Source organism: Polyodon spathula, chromosome 20, assembly GCF_017654505.1.
Source record: "Polyodon spathula isolate WHYD16114869_AA chromosome 20, ASM1765450v1, whole genome shotgun sequence".
NCBI classification, from domain to species: Eukaryota; Metazoa; Chordata; class Actinopteri; order Acipenseriformes; family Polyodontidae; genus Polyodon; species Polyodon spathula.
In genome coordinates this window covers 24,388,168-24,407,386 of record NC_054553.1, presented here as the reverse complement: position 1 = coordinate 24,407,386, position 19,219 = coordinate 24,388,168, and the positions used below count along the sequence as shown (strand labels likewise).

Below are 19,219 nucleotides of genomic sequence, written 5' to 3'. Positions count from 1 at the left end.
CAAAGCACTTTAAAATACACAAAATACATAGATTGATATATATTCATCACCACCTCACTAAGCCAGACTTTCAATTATATATACGTGTCATTTACTCTATATACAGTATGTACAGACCTTCACTTTAAAAGCCTTTTTACTAATGTGGCTGTTTTAATATATGTCAAATGTTTCTGGTGTGCAGAAACATGGGGACAGAAATCAAACTAATCGCACTTCCTAGTCCATGTCAATCCCTATAGGTATGCAGCGTTTCATGGTCATCGGTCTTCATTTACAACACGTTTTACTTTGTTGAAGAACAGGAAGGACTCTTCTTTTACCCTTTAGCAATAGCTGTTGTAATCACTCAACCCATTTGAATGGGTTATTAAGAGTTGGGAGTGTGGGAGGAAAACATGAACAAATTCAGGTCGGTAGTCAATCTGAGTGCGACACGGTTAGTGAATTATAATAAAGACGTAAACCAAGTCTAATCTGAATGGGAGACGTCAACAGTTACAGTCACGGTGGTGGAAGTCTCTCTTGAAAAATGTTGACTCAGTTTAAACAGTAACTCTACAAGCATTTTTTTTTTAATTCCAATAAAAGTACTCTCCATACTAAGCTGTACAATTCACCCTTTTCTTTTTAAAAACAACAGAAATCCATCATACACTCGATTGGACTGCAATTTACTTCATTATAACTTAATTTCAACCTTTTGATAAGGATTGTATAATTAAGCAAACATTGGGCTGCAGAGTGCAAACACATCAGCTAACCTGCTTTTTCTTATAGGTTTCGTATTGTGGGATTACACTTTTAAGAGGCAACACATGTTAGTAATTATATATATATTTTTTATGAAAGATACTGCATCTATCCAGTTGACCTTCATGCTACTGTGAGTTATGTGGGGGGGGGGGGGGGGGATGTACGTTACACACAGTCCATAGGTATGATGCAGGTGATGATTAATTGAGAGATTGTACTGTGTGCGTAGAAGAGAAAAACAACCTGTTGCCTGAGGGCTCTGTCTGAATCAGATAAACACAACAATATTAAACTGGTGCAATAGGTAGACCTTATGTGCTGCTACTAACTGTGCACCTCCAAGGATAAAACCTACGTGCTTTAACAGAGTTCCTTCCTTTCTCTCATTTAGACATGGTTAGCTTGCTAAGCAATTAAACAAGAAAATCAATAAGCTCTGGAGGAAGCACAACTGCCTACTTACAAAACCCACTGGGAAAAGCAAAGACAATTTTAAATGTACATAAGTTCAATAATACAGTAAGTAATACACAGACACCCCTTTCGAATGTTATACCCATGAGCCATTGTGTTCCACCTTGTAACAAGCGTTTGAAATGGTATCATAGGACACATTGGAGCCGTAACCATACTGCTTTAAAATGGGTTCAGAGATATTAAGGGTCGCCTTATAAAAAGTATGCTGTTCTTATCGTTCACACTTGCAATGTATAGCATATTAAAATGAATCATAACCAATAGTCTCAAAAATGCCCTACCTTAAATTGTGATGGTATAGTTTTACAGTATGCTTCTTTTTAATCACATACATGTAACCTCAAATAAAGACTATACTTTCCAGCCATCTAAATTAAAAATAAAGTAGCGTCAAAGTGTCTTCATTCTGGTATTTACATGTTTTCGTAAACTTTAAAAGTGTAGATTTAAATTACAAAATATTTACTAAATATATTTACACTGTGGGAGTGCTCAGCATCGGCCATCTGTTTTCCAGATGTCACATTAATTGTATAGTAATAGCACATGTAGTTGTGTAGTTACGGCAGAGTTCAATAAATAGATTCGGTATATTGTCTTAAAAGCGATGCTATTTACTTTGCTAGTCTGATTACATCACCCCAGGAGACACAGTGATTGAACATAAGAACAAAAGAAAGTTTACAAACAAGAGGAGGCCATTCGGCCCATCTTGCTTGTTTGGTTGTTACTAGCTTATTTATCCCAGCATCTCATCAAGCAGCTTCTTAAAGGATCCCAGGGTGTCAGCTTCAACAACATTACTGGGGGGATAGGTTCCAGATTCCCATGATTTTGTGTGTAAAAAAGTGCCTCCTATTTTCTGTTCTTAATGCCCCTTTTTTCTAATCTCCATTTGTGACCCCTGGTCCTTGTTTCATTTTCATGTCGAAAAAGTCCCTCTTGATCAACATTGTCAATACCTTTTAAATTCTGAATGCTTGACTCAAAATTGCTGCATAGTCTTCTTTGTTTAAAACTGATTAGATTCAATTCTTTTAGCCTGTCTTTATATGATATGCCTTTTAAACGTAGAATAATTCTGGTCGCTCTTCTTTGCACTCTTTCTACAGCAGCAATATCCTTTTTGTAGTGAGGTGACCAGAACTGAACACAGCATTTTAAATGAGGTCTTACTAATACATTATAAAGTTTTAACATTACTTCCTTTGATTTAAATTCAACACTTTTCACTATATATCCAAGCATCATCTTGGCCTTTTTTATAGCTTCCCCACATTGTCTAGATGAAGACATTTCTGAGTCAACATACTTATACATCTTCCTTCTTCAATTTCAGTATCTCCCATATGGTATTTATAATACACATTTGTATTGCCTGCATGCAGTACCATACACTTTTCTTTATTAAATGTCATTTGCCATGTGTCTGCCCAGTTCTGAATGTTGTCTAGATCATTTTGGATGACCTTTGCTGCTGCATCAAGTTTTCTTACTATACCAGAATCTATGTCATTAATGTAGATAAGGAATAGCAGAGGACCTAATATTGATCTCTGTGGTAATCCACTGGTTACGTCGCTCCATTTTGAGGTTTCTTCTCTAAATCAGTACTTTCTGTTTTCTACATGTTAACCACTACCTAATCCATGTGCATGCATTTCCTTGAATCCCTAATACTTTGTTTGAGAATTAATCTTTTATGCAGGACTTTGTCAAAAGCTTTCTGGAAATCTAAATAAACCAAGTTATATGCTTTGCAATTATCCATAGTTGATGTAGCATCCTCAAACCAAAAAACAAGCAGGTTAGTTAGACACGATCTCCCTTTCCTAAAACCATGCTGACTGCATCCCAAGATACTGTTACCATACAAGTAATTTTCCATTTTGGATCTAATTATTGTTTTCATATGTTTACACATAATAGAAGTCAGGCGTATTGGTCTATAGTTACCTGGTTCAGTTTTGTGGATCAGTATTACGTTTACAATTCTGTTGGTACAACCCCTGTCTCAAGAGACTGTTGCATGATCTTGGTTAGCAGTTTGTAAATAACATCTTTCACTTCTTTGAGTACTATCGGGAGGATCTCATTAAGAGCTCCTAGTCTCTTTAGAGTTATTTAAAACAGGATAGGAACAGGTTGACATGTGGAGCAAGTTGTCCATATCCTCCTTTGTAAAAATTGAGTAAAAGTAAAAAAGTGAGTGGAAATCCCCCATTAATATGGCTTCTCCTTTGCAGCACGCATTTCTAAAGTCGTTGTATAACAGATTATTTTGTCAGTGCTTGATTTTGATGGTTTACATCATGCTCCTATTATTATGGGCTTGGAATTTTTGTCCATTATTCTGACCCATATTGATTCTGCGTTGTTTTTTATTATAGGATTTAACACCTGGGCTTCAAGACTATTTTTGATGGATAATGCTAACCCTCAGTCTCTTTTGTCCTGCCTGTCTCTCGTATACAGTGTATACCAACTAATATTATATTCTTCTCCATCACTCTCAGATAACCAAGTTTCTGTAACACCTATCACATCATAGTTACTTGTTAGTGCAATAGCTTCAAGTTCTAACATTTTGTTTCTGGTAATGCTAGCATTTAGATAAATACATTTAAATGGCTGTCTTACCACAGTTGTTGACCTTGTTTTGATGTAATCTCCCCTTCAGTTTTTTGTTAATTTCTCCCCCCTTCCTTTCTAGTTTAAATGCTTGAAAGGGAGTTAGAAAGCTGTTGGAATTCTTGGAAAATGTACCTCCAATCAGCCTTTGCAATCACAAGCAAATGCTGTGTCTCCTATTAGTCGTGCAATTACATTTTTCCCTGGAACCAATCCCATCCCATAGACTTTAATGTTAACGGAATTCTCATATTAGCAAATGCAATCCGCTTATTGATGCAGGTTTTATAACACACTGACTTCGCAACTGCGTGTTTCTGGCGGACCGAGGCAAAATCGTGGTTTTGAAACTGTTTACGAAGCTGCATGCAAAATTGAGATAAGATTTACAGCGGGAGGTGGTATATTGTAAAAAGCAGACAATGTTGGACAATGTCTTATTTTAAAATTGCATATTATGTGTAAGCACAACACATATTTGTTATGTTGGCTTTACTCATTGGAAGTACAACTGTAGTTAAATTTTCGCTTATTGGCAACTTTCCATTAATGACAAGTTTGTGCTGGGAACCGAGAGGGTCAAATAACACGATACTCGGGGAACACTGGTAATATTCCACACACACACACACACACAGTAGGATACTATTTTTTTTTTTTTTTTAATTTTAGGAAGTTCTACCTCATCTTTTGTTTTGAAAACTTAACATGTATCTTTATATTAAACATAAAATACAAACTCTGATTCCATCAACCTGTAGTATGCCATAATTTGAATAATTATAGAAATGAAGAATTGCTCTGCCTGATAAGGATTAAAACATTAAAAAAACAACACTGAACCATCTGTGTATTGTACTTTTCTGAGCTTTCGTTGAAATTGAAAACTTATCAGCAAAAATGGATTGTTCAATGATTTATTTCCTTACAACAATGGAACATGATTTAATTACAAACTTCTATATTCCCTGGAAAAGCAGGAGTTGGCCCTTAGCGATGATTGCTATCTTATTTAATTTGTAATGACTTCTCGCTCCGTTTGATTCCTACAGGAGAGGAGCTTTGTTTGCTCAGTCTGCACTTATCTTACCTTGGAATTAGCCTCCAGATAATTGTAAAGAACATTAAGAGATATAGTGAGGACTCCGGTGTTGAAGGGGTACGACCGGTTCCAGTCTTGTGGTCCAAATTTTGGCCTCTGAAAGTAGCACAGAGCAAAGAGAATAAACTCGCTCTCACATAAACACATCTCCAAATTGTCCTGAAAGACAAAACAGCACTACATTCTCAACCAAAAAATAAAACACAACTAACATTAATATACAGTGCATAAAAGAGGGCTGCATTTAAAATACTTAGAAATTCAAACAAGCTCATACATTATCATTTAAACCTGCTCCCATTACATATTTGCAGCCATTAGTTTTCATTTTCAAAGCATCCTAAGTTTCTTCAGACAGGCACATGACTGACAGACACTAATTGGATTTAGTTTTAATTTACGGCCCGTTAAAGATCCTCAACTTTGGCAGTCCCAGATGCTTGTTATTTCAAATGAGTTAAATAAAAACAAATGACAGTATAGTTTCCAAGGAGAGAAGCTTAAATAGCCATATCAATAACCCCTGTAAAATGTTTACTGCACTTTTCTAAATTGTGAGGATAAATTCTGATTAATCCTCTGTGTCAGGGAGTTCAGTTGTATCCCTTTAATAGCAACAGAACTTACTGAGAACAGTCAAGGTAAGGATTACCAGGTGATGACACCCCAAAAAACCATAACTGGTATTTACCTGTACAGTATAATCATCATGATAAACGTACTTGCCTGTTGTAGAAGTAGTCAGTCTAGAACAGCGTGTAATGAATTGACATCTCAGCCCATTGAATTGAATGGAAAGACAAGGCTAGATGCTGAACTGCAAACCATACAGTTCAAAGAAGCACTGTAGCTTAGTGCTGCTGTCAGTATTACTAATTCATTACAAGTTCCATGAACATCAAACTGTACTCATACACATGATTTCAATCAATCTTGAACCACCTCATTTTTTGTTAACACATTAAAAAAAGTACCTTCATGGACTCATTAGTTAGTCTTTGTTTTTATTGGGGGGATGGGGGGGGTTAATTCCTGAACATTTGTGAACCTTTTATTTATTTATTTATTTATTTTAAACTTTTAAATGTTTTTCTTCTAATGCCAAAATCCAGAAGCTGACATTTTTATCCAATAGTACAGTTCTTGCATGTATAAATCATGTGACACATACAGGCCTCCACTGTATGCCCAGGGAATAGTACTTTATGTAGATGTTGGTTTTTTCTGCAAAACATTATCAGCATAACAAAAAACAGCATACGCGGCACAACAGCTTTAATATTGAATAAACTAAAGTGGCACCCCTTGAATGCTGCAACAGCATAACATGTAACACTATCTCCAGACACAACAATCTTATCAGTTCATCCGGTCTTAATGGGTTGTAAGCAACTGTAGAAGTAATGGGTTTTCACAGGCTTGCCTGATAAGATGTGTTGAATGAGATATGTCAGGGCTATAGCATATATTTTTACAACACAAATGAAGAGGAACATGGTGTCTGACTGGTGTATGACACCAAGCGAGGTGCTAAAGTAAAATTACTTAAAACCGGGAAACCAAGTGAGTTCTAATACGTGTAAACGTTGTACTGTGGCCAAAGTTTTGTAACAGACTTACTCTTACAAGCCTGACATGTTTAGAAAGAGAAACTACAAAACAAAGGGTTTTTTTTTTTTTAATGAACATCTATGCACTGTGTCTATTGTGAGAGTATACATATCAGAGACGTTCCCATTGCAAATTTCCCACAGGATTTAAATTTTCCTTCCGTGTTTGAAGAACAGCATACATTAAGTGCTTTTTATCTGTTCCATCAAGAAAATTAAAGTACCCTTTTTAAAATGATTGAGTTGCTTTTCAATGTACAATTTTAGATTTCACAAACTCTTCATAAAAAAAAAAAGCTTGCAAAGAAGGGAGCCTTTTGACATCAAGTGGATACGAAATTGTTTACTGAGGGCACAACTTAAGAGAGAAAATTTGGGATTTCAGAAGGTTGCTACCTTTGAAATAATTGAGATCTGTAGGCATTTCCTATAAATATCATATCGGTATTGCATTTTTAGCTGAAACAGAGCTTAAATATACCACTTGTAAACCTTGCTTGAATATGTCATTTGTAAACCAGTTTTAGGATGACAAAGAAAGCATGTGTCCCTGCAGATAGAACTTCATTACACATTGAATTTTAAACAAAGCTGGAGTACATATGAAACTATAGAGGGAAAGAGACACCAAAACATCACACAGTTTTAAACAGCAAGTAGCTTCAAAAGCCCTTACCTATTTAAGATATTTGCAATCATTCAGACTGGCTCTAATCTGTGTCGATGTGTAGCAGTGAAGGTGTGGGTGTACCTGATTGAAATTGTCCAGAGCCTTGTGTAGGTTGGCATGCATTCCTTTTGGAGGCTTGTTGGTGATTTTGGTGGAGTTTTGCAGGATGTTCTGAAGGATGATGTTGCTGTCAGCAGAGGAGGCAGGCTCGGCGCTAATGAAGACACGGAACACCTCGTGGTTGCCTTCACTGTGCTGGCTCCAGGTTTTTCTACAGGGTACCCGCCACCTGGCTACCAGGTGGATATTCTAGCAGGAACAAATAAGTGTGCTTAATGGACGGCATTTAATATCTGGTGTGACAGGAAATAGACCCAGAGACAGAAAGCACCAGTGGTGCACTTTATTAAACAAAACAACACAAAACACAGGAAAAAACAAAAGCACGGCACAAGGGCCAAACTAAAGGCTCAAACAAAAGAATAACACACTATTAGGGTGGGCATTAGCATTCACTACCAAGTTGAAACAGTACAAAAAGCATAGCTCGTTCACTCTCACAAAACAAAGGATTGGGCTTCCTTTTATACATATGGCCACTACCCAGTTAGCATAAATGACCTAACTGGGGGATGGCCACACCTGTGATTGCTGGCAGGGATGGGGTTAAACCTTACATTCCCTCTACACACACATTATTTAGAGCTTTTGCCCTGCCACACCTGCTTTCTGGTTGCATTTATTTATTTATTTTTTTTAATGAAGCTGCATACAAATCTACATTCTACCCTTTTGTCAAGAGTTAAAATTGAAATGCTGGTATAATTCAGATCTAATCTTTTGTAAACGGTCAACTTTAAGGATAATAATGTAAAGTGGAATGGAAAGGCTGACAAATGCATTGCCTTTTTAATTAACTTATTCTTTGTCAAAATATAAATAATGAAAAATACTGCCCTATTACCAGACTTTTGAAAGAGGATTACAATAAAGCATTACTGTCAAATAAGCTGTATGTCTTAATTTAAAAAAAAAAAAAAAAAAACATAAAAACATTTTCAGCTAGCAATCTTTGAAATTACATTTAGCTCATTTTGCTAATGAAGAATAACTCCTAGTGAAAAGGTTCGGCAGGGCTGAACGTGTAAGGAGAATTAGGTTGCCAGAGTTTAATTAACAAAGAGCTGAAGATTGGTGAGCTAGTTGTTAAATTTGGAATGCAAACCCAATGTAGTGGAGCAACATAGAATACAAATGGAAAAAGATGATCACACGGGTTAAAGAACACAAACGCAAAAATACCTGACATAGTTTGATGGACAACAAGGTACTTGAAGGAACAGGCACAAGATGTACAGGTATTTGATTTCCAAAACACAATACCGCTATATCCCCAGTGTACCAGGCAATGCCTTTCTGTGTCAGCCAGAGACAAAGCATGGAACCAACATACATGTGATATGCCTTATTTAAAATATAACTCATAAAGTTGTGACACCTACTTTGGAAAGAGGCACGAATGACGTAAAAACTGTTAGAAAGGTGAAGATTAATATTTCCTTGTTTTTTATACTGTGCTGTGGGGAACCGATATATTCTTTATGTTCAGTACATGCTACTCATGGGAAAACAAATCCTGGAAATGCATAGCATTGCATTAATCATTTCTTGCTTTGAAAAATGTATCAAACCCTACTGAATACTACATGGTGATTTACAGAAAGAAACACATTTAATATGTACTGTAGCACATATGTTTGACAGAGGCAGTCTGTTGGGAGGTGATTCTGTATCAACACTGCACAGTGCACTGCTGTTTGTAAGGAAAAATGCACAAGTATTCAAAAACTCCTAGAACAAGGTTAGTAATTATTAAGAAATGGTCACATACAGTAAATCACCCAGGACAATGCTTGTCATATCCAAATCGGCGCCATCCTGGTTGCCAAGCGTATCACTACACATTTGTTCTTAACCCTTGTATGTATTTTTTTCTTTTTAACATATACACCCATCCCTCGTTATATCGCCCCTCACTATGCTGTGGATTCAGATATATCGCGGTCCTGGAGGTGGCTTCCCATTTTTGCTGTCTAACTGTGCATGCCTTGCTGCAATATACATAGGCACTTAGAATTACTGTTCATTTTATTTCATACTGCACACCACAAACAAATATACAAAACAATTAAAAACAAAGCATTGATATCGTACTGTTATTATCCTATACAGGCGCATTGCACAATAACACAAAAGCAAATTAAATATCTACTTGCTGAAGCAATTTTTATTTTAGTCAGCGAGGTGTTCACTTGTGGCAGAAGCAATGCACTAGCATAAGCCACAGGGCCTGTTGGGAATGGATTCTTTCAATGAAGCGGGTTTGGGCATTTGAGAAAGGAGAGAAAGACTTGTGAAATTAATTGGAGACTGAAGTTGATGAGAAGCAATTACCCACCGCTCTACGAATTAAAATGGTTTGCTGCTTTTTACACGAAAATTGACAAAAATCAGGTTGCGTAGAGGACTTATGTTGGACCCTGATGCCCCCAATAAAACAAAGGAGTGGTTGTACAGTATTTGTTATTAGTTATTTGTTTTTCTATAGGTCTCTCGTTATATCAGGGCCCTCGACATATAGCAGATTTATATTGGATCCTGACACTTGCGACAGAGTGGGTGGTGTAATATATATCTCTATTTATATATATATATATATATATATATATATATATATATATATATATATATATATATATATATTTTTTTTTTTTAAAAAAAAAGAACAACTGGCATCCTTACATAAAATTTTTGTAATTATTATCTTCTGCAATGTGTTCTTGTGTTCTTTTGAAGGCTAAAGGCAGTCTACTGTTTAAACAAATGTTAAAAACACAATCTGCCTTCTCTTGAAAGCAAAATGATTTGACGTAGCTTGTCTGCAAAGGTACTGAAATACTTTTTGAGCAATGCATGTGTATTGTTCAATAATTAATGCCTCAGAAAATTAATTCAGGAAAATTGGTAGAAAAATGTTACTTTAAAAGAGTGCCCAACAGTATACACCTATTGTAAAGATTCACTGACTGATGCATGGATAACCTGCGTGGATAACTGAAAACAACTACATTAAAAAAAAAAAAAAAAAAAAAAAAAAAAACGCTGCAAACAATTCCAAATCCAACAGTAGACATACATATACTGGTCTGATCTAGACTGGTCTGAGCTGGCAAGAATTTCTCTTTTTTTTTTTTCAGCACAGATTTCGATTTCATTAATTGCATGATACACAGTATCAAGTTCTCCTGTGTGTGCATCTGTCCATAGCCATCAAGATTAATCACTGAGATTCAGCACACCACTTTACCCTAGAGTTCTAACCTGAAATACATTTAGTCTATAAGAATAACCTCAGGGTGGTGTACCAGCTTTTCTTTTCTAATGTACTGGCTGGAAGCATAGCGAGATCTCCTGCAAGCACATCATTGGAAATTTTAATGTAGGTAGGGCTTGCTAGTCAGGAACAGTGCTGGTAAGCGTGATTCAGAATCTCCCCTCCCAATTTTGCAAGCACATCATGGATATGAACACCCCTGCTATCTAGTCCTAGGTATCTCTAAGCACTGAGTTGCAATTCTGTGGAGACAAATGTCTACTGATCTCCAGAAATGACAGAATTAAGAGGACTTTGTCCACTGTGCCACCTAGTCCTCTTTCAAATGGCATACTAGAGTAGTTTCATTCCAACATTTTCTGCACATATATATTTTTTTGCAACAAATGCTAGTTCCTGTAATCTACCATGTTATGAATAATGTAAGAGCTATTTATGGGTTAGACTTAGAGCTCTTGCAAAAAAAAAAAAAAAAAAAAAAAAAAAAAAAAAAAAATTGTATTAAAAATAAAAAACAGCCTGAAAAAAAAAAAACATTTTAAAATAGATACGTCTCTATCTATAGCAAGATAAAAGAAACTAAAAAATACAGTAGAGAACCCAGAACTATAACCACAAAATTTCCTCACAGTTCTCTTAGAAGTAATACATATTTGAAATATTGTCCTTCTCACCCGTAGAATCACCCTGTGTCCATCTTTGGCTGGCAGGTAGAAGGCTTGTTCTGCCTTTGTCCCAGAGACACACTGGTTTTTGATGTCAAAGGTATAACCCAGTTTCCTGCCTGAAAGAAGCCGAGGCTATTAATACATGTGTAACAGGGCAGAGGCTGGGCGTAAACCAGGCGCCTTGTACAAGCAGTTAAGAGCTTTTAACCTCAGCACCAGCTGGGTCAGAATCTGTAACGACCATTCGTGCAAAATGCAGGCACGCTTCTTTGATCTTCATTTTTTTTAGACCTCTGTAACCTACAGTAGCCTATATTCATTTGTCTATGGCAGACAACTAGAACTGAAGAGTCACAATTAAACTCATGTGAAAGCACCTTAACACAAACTTGAGACAGTAAAAAGGAGTAATAAAATAGTTTTAAAACTGTATGTGAAATGCTTGACAATATAAGTTGCCTGTGAACACACAGTGGTCATTTATCAAGAATCTGTATCAAATAATGCTGGTTCTAGTGTTCAGACTATCTATCTGAAAACAGTATGACTCAAACAGAAGCAATAAATAAATAAATAAATACATAATTAAACCCTTAAATGTATGAGCTGACCTTGCTGTGTTTGTCACAGTGGTATAGATAATCAATTTGCTCACTCCCAGGGGATAGTATTATTTCAAAACAGATACAGAAAGTAAACAACAGGAATTACAAGAAGGCCTAGTGGTCAAGTTAAACCTACTCTTGGTATCTTAACCAAACTTAAGGAGATGCCCTTGAGCCTTTAATTGGAAGAGAAATCAAGCTAGGATAAAATCGACTTTATAACAGACGACAATCAATTGTTAAGGGCTAGCAGTCCACTTGTCAGAATACTTCACCCTAGTTCATGTTTTGATATGAATGCATGCTAAAAATACAGTGTTCTAAGGGCCAGCAAATACTTGTTGTGGTCTTCAAAACAGTGCGGCAACAGGCAAATAGTAAATAGTTCTATGAATTATATACCAGCAAGTAACAGCTGAGAATTGAGTGCTTTGCGCCCGTTCTCTAAAGGACTGGTGACATTACCTTGTTTCTCAACATCCTTAAGTGGGTCAACATCAGGAGAAAGAATAAAAAACATTGGAGTAGCTGTCCCAGATTCTTCAAACAAGGTTGAAAAGTCCATACATCTGCCCACCACGTACTTGCTTCCCAGTTTCTCTTGCACAGAATCCTTGTGAAGGGAAACCATAAAGAGTATTTTAATAATGTGTCAACAGGGGTTAGCAACCTTTCTGACAGAGCAAGTTAAAATTTCAAATGCTCCCTAGGTCATATCCTGGCCCTACTCCATCAACCAACATAAATAATAAACACATAACTAATGCTCAGGAAACTATCCTAAAAATATACTAAACTAGTTGTTCCTTTCTGTGAAATTCTGATCTGTTTTCAATACCCTTTTACATGGTCACTGATGCCAATCAGAAATGTCCTGGTGGCCTGTATCACATTCTGATTAAGAGAGCAGATGTAGAAGGACCCAACAAAAATAAAATAAAAAAAACTTCTGCCAAAACAGAAAACTGCAGTATAAATGACTGACAACCGACCTATAAAAATGCTGTGAGAATATGAGCCGTGTCACAAATTAAATATTGGAACAACACATACAAAAAAAAAAAAAAATGCTGACAGTCTTAGGAAAGAGTAAAATAAGCAACTTTGTTTTTTTTTGAGTTACATCTACTGTAAAGATCCTGGTTTACACACTTCAGCAATCTGGTGACAGCAAACACAAAACTCCAGCTCTTCAGCGTGTGACCAAACAGCAAGAGCTGTCTTTAGAACATCCTGCTCTGAAATTCCATTACATTCTTTAACACATAGAATAGGGTGCAGAGGAGATTATGTATAAACAGCCCAAGTGTGGCAAAAACCACTTGTGTGCAGCCATATTGTCCTGCACATTACACATCTCAGACATGGACACCGTAAAAACATTTTCACAAACAAGGACGTAATCTAAAATACTTCTATTCACTAAAACTAAAAAGCTGAATAATAGTACTGATAAGGTTTTACCAGAACGTACCAAAACACTGGATTAATATTTTTGCATATTAAAAAACAGTAAAACCTGTCTAATCCAGCCCCTCCATAAAACAGTATTCTGTATAATTCGGCAAATAGAAATTCTAAAAAGAAAAGATGTCAATTTAAAAAGCAATATGGAGAAAACCTGAAGGCCAGCAGAAAGCTCCTGAATCCTGCATGCAGGTGCAGTACGAGCAAGTTGAATCCTGCATGCAAGTACAGTACGAGCAAGTTGAATCCTGCATGCAGGTGCAGTACGAGCAAGTTGAATCCTGCATGCAGGTGCAGTACGAGCAAGTTGAATCCTGCATGCAAGTACAGTACGAGCAAGTTGAATCCTGCATGCAGGTGCAGTACGAGCAAGTTGAATCCTGCATGCAAGTACAGTACGAGCAAGTTGAATCCTGCATGCAGGTGCAGTACGAGCAAGTTGAACCCTGCATGCAGGTGCAGTACGAGCAAGTTGAACCCTGCATGCAGGTGCAGTACGAGCAAGTTGAACCCTGCATGCAGGTGCAGTACGAGCAAGTTGAACCCTGCATGCAGGTGCAGTACGAGCAAGTTGAACCCTGCATGCAGGTGCAGTACGAGCAAGTTGAACCCTGCATGCAGGTGCAGTACGAGCAAGTTGAACCCTGCATGCAGGTGCAGTACGAGCAAGTTGAATCCTGCATGCAAGTACAGTACAAGCAAGTTGAATCCTGCATGCAGGTGCAGTACGAGCAAGTTGAATCCTGCATGCAAGTACAGTACGAGCAAGTTGAATCCTGCATGCAGGTGCAGTACGAGCAAGTTGAACCTGCATGCAGGTACAGTACGAGCAAGTTGAACCCTGCATGCAGGTGCAGTACGAGCAAGTTGAACCTGCATGCAAGTACAGTACGAGCAAGTTGAATCCTGCATGCAGGTGCAGTACGAGCAAGTTGAACCCTGCATGCAGGTGCAGTACGAGCAAGTTGAATCCTGCATGCAGGTGCAGTACGAGCAAGTTGAATCCTGCATGCAGGTGCAGTACGAGCAAGTTGAACCCTGCATGCAGGTGCAGTACGAGCAAGTGAATGTCTTTCTGTGGGAATGGTTTAAACATGCTCCTGCTAATAACAGGTAAAATATTTTGATGGCATTATTGTGCTTAAAGTTGGCTGAGGGATTATTGTGTTTATTATACTGTGTAAATCTTGTTACAGAGAAACTGCTTGGGAACCGATGGCATCTCCTTGAAACCGCTTTAGTCCTTTACCTCAATGCGTTGGTCACGCGGTCAGGCCTTATCGCTCTCATTATACACAGCCATGGGAGGCCAGTTTTGTTTTCCCACTCTTGAGGAAACTTCTTCTCCGGACACACTGATTCCACAAACTTCTTCCAGCGCTTTGTACAACCCTCGATATCCCAGTCCAAATTACAGAACTTGTCCATGGAGGACAGTGACTAGTCAAACACAGACACAGAAATGACTGACGAAGAATGGCTTGGGATTTTTATAATTAAAGTACCCTTTGATCACTGCATACTGTTTTATATTTACAAAGAAGCTCAGTCAAACCAATGACAAACAATTTTCAACGTATTCAGTATTGTTTCATATCCGTATATTAACTAATGATGTTAATATACGGATAAAGTGTACAGGATCATTAGGAATGTGTGTATGCTGATTCTGAACATATTAAAACCACAATATACACTTGGCTGCTGTGGTTCTTTTAGGTTTGATTATATTTACCCATACTCATTGCTCTGTGTACAATATAGGTAAGCTTTGATTGAACAGAATCATTTTTGCATTAATATGAAGTTGACCTATTGTATCATGTAAAAGGATGCTTTTTTAAAAAAATTAAAAAAGATTTGCAACACAAAAATAATTGCCGGGTTTTCATGCAGCTGATGCCCTGTACACAGCGCTGTCCCCCATCGTAACATTGACAGTTTACCAGCGCGCTGCTGCCCCCTGCTGGTATGACTCAGAGTGTCCGCAACATCAGCCTGAGTATAGTACTCTGTAGTGTGACGTCTCAACTCTGAAGAGTAGAGTCTGGTATTTTGGATCGTTCCTAATGTTGTACTACCCTACATTATGGAACACACACACACATCAGTAGCTCAGAAATGGAGAGAAAAACAAAGCAGCCTGACTTAAAAAAAGTAAGAAGGGTAGTCGTACCTTGTTTGAATGTGGAGTTAGGCCAGTTAAGATCAGGCAGAACTGCTAGTTACTACAGCTAGCAATTCAAAGCAGACTGTTGAGAAAAATACATCAGATGATGATGATGATGATGATGATGATGATGATGATGATGATGATATTGATAGTGTTGAAACAACTAATTTTAATATGAAAACAGTCACAACTAGTATTGCTGAACAGGAAGAAATATTCGATATTCAAAACAGTAACATTGGGATTGCTACAGATGAGACTGACAAAACAAACATTGTTAAAATAGAAGAAAATACAAAGATCCCAAATAAAAAAGTAATATTGCATGAAACACAAGTCAAATTAGGAGAAGAGGATGAGGAGAGGGATTTTAAAGTGGAATGTTTTTTTTACAAGCTTGTTGACTGTGTAATAGCGGGGCTAACACGGCAGCCTGTCAGACTCAGTAATTCTTTCAGCTTTTTAAGGTTATTTTAGAAATTCACCAATAATCAAATTAAAAACATTGACTGTTCTGCCCTGGGGCCTTGAATTGCTGTCAGTGGGCCTGGTGATAAGGTACTGAATTAAAGAGGAGCTCTCTAGCTCTAGTTGCCACCGAAACCATAACTAACATATGCAAGATCAACACAGTTTCTGTATAATTGTATAGGCTAGTGCCATTCAATGACATTGTATTATATGCTGCTACTGTGTATTGACAGCAATACAATAGGATGCTTGATTCATTAGATGGTTCAAGTAGAAAAGCTGACTAGTGGACTGCAACTCAAAAGCTGGTCCTGAGATCTGGTCAAAACACTATCGTTTGTTTTACAGCAGGATTTCTGAGCCAGATTACTGTGTGCTAACCACCATATTTAATGTTCATTATTATTATCAACTAATCACTACAGAGCTCACATACAGTAATTGCTATGCTGGTTAGCAAAGGTTAAAACATATCAGAAACTGAAATAACTGCAATGTTTGAGTAACTGTAATAGCCACATGGAATGAAGAAAAAAATGAAAATGTAATTTGAAGCTACTTATGAATAATAAAATTGCCCGTAATGCAATTAATTAGATGCCAAGGCCTGAAATCACAGTGTATATTAGAAGGTCTGTAAAACCCACACTAGTGTTTTAGGAACAAATCCATGCATTTTAATATATCTTTTTACCTGCTTAAACTGATGCACCTGTTATTATGTGCCATCAGAAAAAAACAAAAAGCATTTGTTGGGATTTATGTTATTTCTGTAACAGCAAGAGTGGTATGTGGTAAATGCCCCATAGTGATTAGGTAATTTCTAAATCATGAAAAATTGTCTTTACAGAAATGTCCTGTCTTGAATTATAAAAGAGACATACGAGCATAATTCTAGATTTTGCAACACACCCAAATGTTGAGAGTCAAGATAAAATAGAAAACTACAATCTCCCAGAGCCAAGATAATTCAAAAATAAGTTTTCTTAAAAAAATGTATCAATGCCATATTTGTATCAGTGTGAGGTTTAAACAAATTAACTTCATTAACTATACTGTGCCTGCTGAAGATAAATTTGCCCTGTCACTTCTCCATCTCATTTTTGTCAATAATTAGCATGACTAATTGCATTCATGTTATAACGTCTGTGCTGCAAGCTGTTTATGTTTAGTTTTTTCGACAAAATTAATTCATTTGCTACTTGTTTATGAGAGAAAGTTATTTTTAAACTTGTTTATATGGACACTAGTGCTAAAGTTTAAATATACAAACAGGTTTACCACCATTATTAAACGTCACACAACAAAGCAATATGTATCCATTTAATGCCTTAGAAACCTTGAATATTAATTAAGTAGAAAATGGTGCCTGGCAAATCCATTGGATAATCACAGTTCATAGAGAGGACCCTATCCGAATAGGATTATGCAAAATCAAATATATTTTTTTCTTCTTCTTCTTCTTCACATAGCCTTGTGCACTAAATGAATTAAAATGTTTTTATTAAGGACTGCATGTTTTTTTTTTCCCTCCAGCCTGGAAGTGGATCATTTCAACATGTAGCTGCAGCCAAACAAACATTGTGTATTGCTTTTACCTTTTTTGTCCTTGATAGAAGTACCACAAGAATAACATTATTAATATTCCAGCTCTCCCACAGGATGGTTATTGCAAACAGCCTCAATCAACACTGCCTCAATCGTTTCATGATTTACCTAAACTCATCTATAAACTATAAACCCACGACAATCCATCTAAGAGATCATGAAAGCTTAAAGAGTAAGTATCTGGGCTCCGAAAAATATAACGTTCCACATCCCCATGTGGTGCTACAACTGTTTAAATAACGTACCTGTAATTTTCAAAATGGCCGCTCTAGTGCACTGGGGTTTGAGATCTGTCTTTTAAATCACTGCAGGAAGAGCGATTGAAAAAAACACAACAAGTGCTGTGGTTTTTCTGTTCCGTACCACATCTTGGATCGTTACTGCTGTGTTACCTGCTTGATAACGTGGGGAATAATCCTGACACTATCAATGCACTAGAGCGACCATTTTGAAAAGAGCTTTGAAATACACTTTTAAGTTATAAGTGTAAAACATTGTCAGGATGTTAATGAAAAGAGACCACACAGACTCCAGTTAGATCTACTGTAAATCCGGATAGCCACGATTAGGCAAGTAAAATTGAAAAGTTTCGGTACATTCTAAAATCTTACAAATTCAATGGAAACACAAATTTAATGTAATGCATGTTTAATTACTGGTACGTTCTTATGATGCATGCTATATGAAACATTAGCATAGCCCCTTAGACATTTGCTGTAAACCCTTACCAAAATAAAAGGAAGGGCCAAGGATTTTTTTTTTTTTTCAGGAATAACAGTGACAATCGTAGCGTGATACCTCAATTCTTTTTTGTAAATGTAATCATTGTGACATAATGAAACACAAAAGCAAACAATTGTAAAATTCAAAACATATGCTGTATGTATGTATGTATGTAACCCACAGAAATGTAGCTAAAATCTGATATATTGCATGAAACATGTTCATATGCTTTAATTATAACCACCTCGTATTAACTCATTTCAGAAAACAATTTGCTATGTATTTCCCCAGGATTATAAGTTTTGCTTATCAAAGGAATTTAGGAAATATCAAAGAACACCTACTATGGTTTAAGCAGATTTGACAAGAAATAAATTCCCAGGTACAACATTGAGACTGGTGTAATTGAATGATAGGCAACCAGAAGGTATTTTACAGTTAATGAACAAAGGAAATGCTTTATAGTAAGTTTAATATACTTGCTTTTTAAGGAACAGAGAAATGTTAAATATGTTTATGTTTATATGGGTGCAAAATCTATGTTCTCGTTCTCATTATATTTGAGAAAATGTAAGCTATTCCACACATTGATCAAAATATGTGTTCCAAATCTCAGACTTGAGGTTTATTGTCTTGTTAACAATACTTTGCAAAGAACTAGCTCAAGATCTGCAGTTAGCAAAGACATGGAGCTCCACGTTTATGTCTGTGGCTGGAGCAAAGTGACAACAGTTAGGGGTTTGAAGATTCATCAAGGGATAATGAAATACTTGATGGAGAAATTCACAAGGGCCTTGCATTGATCAGTACTTTTTACAAAGTCAATGAAATCCAGTGACAGGAAGCAAACCACAGTTCGAAGGA

At 36.7% G+C, this 19,219-nt stretch overlaps 1 pseudogene; it reads right to left on the bottom strand.

Moving 5' to 3' along the window:
• The window catches only part of LOC121295925, a 106,974-nt pseudogene that overhangs the window by 13,141 nt on the left and 74,614 nt on the right, over window positions 1-19,219 (bottom strand).